This window comes from Lipotes vexillifer, unplaced genomic scaffold (genome assembly GCF_000442215.2).
Source record: "Lipotes vexillifer unplaced genomic scaffold, Lipotes_vexillifer_v1.1 scaffold19, whole genome shotgun sequence".
Classification (NCBI taxonomy): domain Eukaryota; kingdom Metazoa; phylum Chordata; class Mammalia; order Artiodactyla; family Lipotidae; genus Lipotes; species Lipotes vexillifer.
The window spans coordinates 3,128,196-3,134,640 of record NW_006793856.1 but is presented as its reverse complement, the minus strand read 5'-3'; positions in this window follow the sequence as shown (position 1 = coordinate 3,134,640).

Here is a 6,445-nt window from a genome sequence, read left to right as displayed (position 1 = left end):
TGCTCCTCACACACTCCTCAACGTGACGCATTTTTGCTACAGTGTGACAACTGCTGAGAGCAAACATCTAAATGTCGGTGACTCAGGCAGGCACTAAGTATGTATTTCCCATCTGCCTTGTATGTTAGAACAAACTGTGTCTCCAGAACGCAAATCTTATCTCTAGAAAGAGGTATATTTGCTGCTTCCCTTCTACTGGAAGGTCCATATGTTTGTGCTTCAAGAGTTGTAGCCAAATGATGGTATAATTGAGAATGAGTTCTCCACTAAGAAGAGGAGTGGTGATGGACATTGGAGTGGATACAGCTCCAGTGAGGGGTCAATGCTCTGCTGGAAGGAGAAACTTACTCAGGGTAGGGCCAGGAATGGGAGGAAGAAGGAGGAGAATTAATACACAGAAGGCCCAGAGCCCCACCCCCTTTCTGTGTTTAGGTCCACTCAGCCACTTATGAGTTTTCTCCCTCCTCTTTGAATGCCTGCTCAACCTTAACACATACATAATTACACATATAGTTTCAAAAGCTGAGAATGCCTGGCTTTGGAAAATTCTGACATACAAAGCCATACAGAATGCTCACCTGGATGCAATTTCTTACTCCTTACCCCACTATAATATCTTCTCTCCTGGCTAAAGTAGCCAGTGGTCAAGGATGAACATTCCTTGCCCCTTCTACCACTATTACCTTCAGGGAGTAGTTCCTGAAGGTAGTTCTCAGGTGGTCCTCCAGGGGTGAGGCCCCAGAGGTAGAGAGTAGAAGGTCACCATTCTTGACAGGCTGCTCTGTACAGCCTGTTATCTGATATTATCTGTACAGATAATATCACATGGTCAGCTTTAAAGCCTTTTAATTCCATTACGTCTTATGAGGTGGAGAAAAGAAACCTTCAGTGTCACAGTACCTCCTTTTTCTTCTTTCCTGGGGGGTAAACCATTACAGAAGATTGAAGATTTCTCCCAAATATATTCAAAGTAACTACTTTTATAAGCAGGTTTTTAATTCCAGGATGAATGCTCTTCTTTCCAGATCACTCAGTCTTCTGGGAGTGCAGAAGGATAAAAACCCAAATGCCGAAGTTTTCACAATGACCCTTCCCCCTGTGAGCTTGTGCAAATATTCTGTGCTATGCAGTGATGACATCTGCACCCTTTCCATTTCCCTCTTGCCTAGGGCAAACGGTCAGCTTCTAAGGGTAATTGTATAGGAAATATTCACAAAGTCCTTTAGCATCTCAAATTCATTTTTTATTTGAATGTCCTTTTTAAAAAGACATTTACTGCTATGTTTATTAAACTAATACTTTCATGTGCTAGTCATTTATTACTATGTAGCAAATTACTCCAAAACTTAGCAGCTTAAAATAACACACATTTATTATCTCAGTTTTTGGGGGGTGGGGTGGGAATCTGGACACAGCCTAGCTGGGTCCCCTGTTTCATGTCCTCTAACAAGGCTCCAATCAAAGCCTCAGCCCAGGGTCTCATCTGAAGGCTCGACTGAGGGAGGATCCACTGTGAACCTCAGTCAGTGGTGTGGTAGCCTTTGTTCCCTTACAATATTTGGCCTGAGGCCCCCTGTCCCTCACAGGCTGCTGACTGGAAGCTGTTCTCAGTTCCTGGCACAATGGGCTTCTCCCACATAGTAGCTTGCTCATCAAAGCATGAAAGTCAACAAGGTGACAGAGAAAGTCTGCTAGCAAGACAGAAGTCAAGATCTTTTGTGATCTTATGAAAGTGACAACCCATCATCTTGGCTATATTCTATTGCTTAGAGACAAGTCCTGCCCACATTCAGGAAGAGGAGATTATAGAAAGCTGTACATTCCAGAGGTAGGAAGGATCGAGGTCATCTTAGAGGCTGCTTTTCACACCAATCATTAGAGAAAATTTAGAAGATGCAGAAAAATTAAAAGAAGATTATCAGTGCGACAGAAAGTCAAGCAGCCATGTTTATATTATTGCTTCTTTTTGTTCTAGTCTTGGCTTCCATGCATAAGTTAAAAAAAATTAAAAACTTAATGATCATCACATTCTACACAATAAATTCTGCTTTTTTTTTAAAGTTACCACTACGTTATAGTAAATTAATTTTATTTAAATTAGATAATTCAATTTAGTGTAAAGATGTTTCCATATTATTACAGCACTCTCTCTTTTGCATTAATGTCCATCAGACAATTTATTATTCTTTATTTAAACATTCCTTTGTTGCTGGAATTCTCTAATTCTTTTCCTATTATAAATAAGGACACTGAGAATCTTTATGAACTTACTTCTTCATCTGTGGTTTGGCTTTTCCCTTCTAACCGACTCTTAGAAGTAGTCCATCAAAGTTAGGGTTATGTTAAAAACATTTGATAAATATTCAGAGTAGTTTCCAATATTCCTACTAGTAAACTAGTATGGCGGCAGGTAATAGATGACACTTCAGACAGACCCTCAATGTAAGGGACGCTCTAAAGGGGGTAAACAAGTGATATCTCAGGAGAAAGTCAGTGAGAACATGATAATGGAGAAAATGGAGGCAGGTGAGGGGCAGAAAGTTGGGCAGGATGACAGTTTGCCTTAGGAAGACTGAGTAGACAGGGAGAAACAACCATTGAACTAATGAAGAGATAGTAGATGGAATGCCAACACAGTTATCCTTTGGTACTGGGTCCAGGACCCCCGTCGATACCATCTGCGGATGCTCAAGTCCCTTACATAAAATGGCACAGTACAGTCAGCCCTCTGTATCTGTGAGTTCTGCATCGGATTCAACCAACCACCGATATGGAGGGCTGACTGTACATAAGAGAATGGACAAGTGAAACGATGATAATTGGGAAGGATGAGTAGGTTATCCAGGTAAATACTCAGCGATGGGTCAATATGTCTGATATTCAGCTATTGGTGACAAAGGGGGGGCACTTTGTCACTGGGACAGGTCAGAAGCCAAGTCAAGACAAGGGCAAACGAGGTTTCATTTAATGTTGATTAATCAGAGCTACTAAAATCGTGCTCCTTCAATTTCCCTCAATAACAAAAGGATTGTTCCAACATTTATAATTCAGCTGAATCTATTGATGGATTTAATTGGGGGGTAGAGGAATGGGGGTTAGGAAGCAATCTGAGACTTTTAGCATCATTTAGGATCATTCTGTATGATGGGAACGAAGAAGCTGTGAAGTGGGAAAAAAAAGAGTGCTCCAAGGAGTGTGCAAAATTTTATGAATTAGAAGGAGACAATTATCTAATTTTTTTTTTTTTTTTTTTTTTTTTTTTGCGGTACGCGGGCCTCTTTGTTGCGGCCTCTCCCGTTGCGGAGCACAGGCTCCGGACGTGCAGGCTCGGTGGCCATGGCTCACGAGTCCAGCTGCTCCGCAGCATGTGGGATCTTCCCGGACCGGGGCACGAACCCATGTCCTCTGCATTGGCAGGCGGACTCTCAACCACTGTGCCACCAGGGAAGCCCGAATTATCTAATTTTTGAGAAATTTAATTTCAATCATGTTCTTGTGCATATTTTAAAAAAAAATCCTTCATCTTACTTTGAGGAATGAAAAAGGAAAAGAAAATGTCCACCTGTATATGTGGATTTTGCACAAAATATTATTATGAAGTCTGTCCCAGGGCCAAAGAAAGAGAAACATCCTACTTAGTGTGTTTCGAGTTCATACAGCAAGGGTGTTTTGACCTAAAATATGGCAAGAATCAAAAATAACTTCATATATTGGTCAGTAAGATCTAGCTAGAAGAATAATTCCATTTATTAAATTTTTCTTCTCCTAAATGAGATAAAACAGTTGTGGCAATAATAATTAGAATTTCACTTCTCTACAACTAGATCTTTGGTAGAGAAAAAAAAGCTCTAAGAGAAAAGCCCCCATACCTCATGGGACAAGGTTAAGAGAGAGGGATCAGTGATGAGCCCGCTTTGCTGGGAGGAGCAGGGCAGTGTGATAAAAGGACTGAGGCTAAGAGTTTGGGATTCCAGCCACAGCGTTTGGATGTACTGCACGGAGACTCAATGCTACTCTTTCATCTCTCCCTGGGACAGGAAATGGGGGGAACTGCAAAACTGAGCTCTGGGCCAAGAAAGGCCAATAATATCACATTCAGAATTCTCCCATCCATCCCATGGAGGAGAATGCCAATACATGGGGGTATCCTCCCTTGGACTCTGGAAGGGAGAATGAAGGGTAGGTATTTGGTTCTATTTCTTTTCTCTTCCCCAAACCCAAATAAATAAACCTGTTATTATTGTTTGGAGGGACCTGTCCTAAGGACTGTTCAGTCTGGCAGAAATCTGTTTGTAGAAGCCTGTTGTAAAGACTGTTTAAATGGTAGAAGCCTGTGTGTGGGTGGACCAGGAAGAATTCAATAGAGCATCTATAAAATACTATTCCTAGTTCAGAGGTCAAATATACAGCAGTCCATATGAGGAACTTGGACTTTATGACAAAGGCAAAAGAAATGGCTACACAAACGAATCTGCTTATGTAAGCTAGTTGAATACTGAGAGCAAAAACAAAACTTGAAGCGTAGGCTGATTATTATTTTGGAATTTTAATAGGATCACCTAATAAAAATTATTATTATAGAGCATTTATTACATAATACTGACAGCACTAAATAGTAAAAACATTATATGGAATGTGGACAAAATGCTGTCCAGAGACAAATTCATGTTCTTTAATATTTTTATTTCTACGTATGAATGAATAAAAAAGAAATTAAACATTCAACTCACAAGTGTAGAAAAAGAATAACTAAGTAAGGTAAGTTATACTGTAGAAAAACATATTTAAGATAAATGTAAACTCTTTAGATAAACGTAAACTATTAAGGTGAATGCTCTCTGAAGCTCCTAACCAGTGCTTTAAGAATCACTAGTTTTGATGACATTAATGTGAAAAATATCCCAAATACCACCACATTTACATGGGCCATTACCCAGAGTCATTTACTGTCTTATTTCCAGTATGTGGTCTTTTTAGGAGAGGTTCTGTGTCATAAGGTATCCCTAATGCCTAATTTAGTGCCAAGATGCTTGATAAAATTTAATTAAATGAACATTTTAATAAGTAAGTTATAATGCCATGTTATTCAAATCACATATATTCTTGATCCAGTCTGTCACATAAATATTTCGTCAAATTTAATCCATATTAGGATCTTTTCACATTCTTCATTTTTCAGCACAGAGAATTCTCAAAGTCTAAGCGAATAAAGCATCTTTATTGTGGCTTGAGAACAACCCCATTGTACTTTTCCTAATATCTAACCTTGACTAATTCTCACATGTATTTCAGAAACATGAATAACATCTTCATGCAATTCATATAAGGCACAGAAAATAGGTATCATTATTTCTGTTTTAATGACAGATTTTGAGGTTAAGGTGACTCATGAACAGCTGAGCAGTCAGTCAGTAGGAGAAACCAAAATAGAAGGGAAACGCCTCCCCTGCCACCCCCGCGCTCAAACCGCCAGCACACCCTCCTCGGGGACTGGAGCGTGATGCGCCTGGGAGGGAAGCGTGCAGGCTTCCTGCAGGTTCGTGCGCTGCAGAAGGAAGGGTCGGCTATCCCCCATCAGTGAGCACAACTCACTCTCCTTCTAGCGGATAAAAATGGAAGACAAAGGGAACTCTGAGAAGTAAGCCCGTAAAACACAGAGCCTGATTTATTTGGAGGATGATGACTCATTTACCTTTAACTGAGTAATTTTCAAAAATCACCATCTAAGTCACCTAAACAATAATTTTTACATCCCAGAGAATGTTGCCTTAAAAGGCAAACTACCTTGTGTGTTAGATGGACACTGCCCAGTCTTTTACTCTCTGTGAGGGGAGACAATATTTTATCAAATGGGTTTCTCTGATTCTTTTTTTTTTTTTTTGCCGTACACGGGCCTCTCACTGCTGTGGCCTCTCCCGTTGCGGAGCACAGGCTCCAGACGCACAGGCTCAGCGGCCATGGCTCACGGGCCCAGCCGCTCCGCGGCACGTGGGATCTTCCCGGACCGGGGCACGAACCCGTGTCCCCTGCATCGGCAGGCAGACTCTCAACCACTGCACCACCAGGGAAGCCCCTCTGATTCTTTTTATGTACCCAAGAAAAGAGTGGCAGGGCATGCTTCCATCGCAGGCTATGTATACTTAATTTATTAAAAAAAAAAATCAATGATGGAATTAGCAGGTGTCAGTCTTTGACTTGCAAACAAATTATTCTTGGAATTCTTAAGGAGCTTAAGAATGTTCTTAGAATACTTAAGGAGCTTAAAGGTAATTTAAAAAACGTGTTTAAAAAATATTACCAGTCATCCTGTATCTACAAACAAAATGGCCCTGAGCAGATGAATTAAAAATTACATCTGTAATGTGTTTGATAAAGTTAAGATGCACCTCTCCCTGCACCATCCAATTCAAATAATCGTGTTTTCCAATGCAAATATGATTTTCCA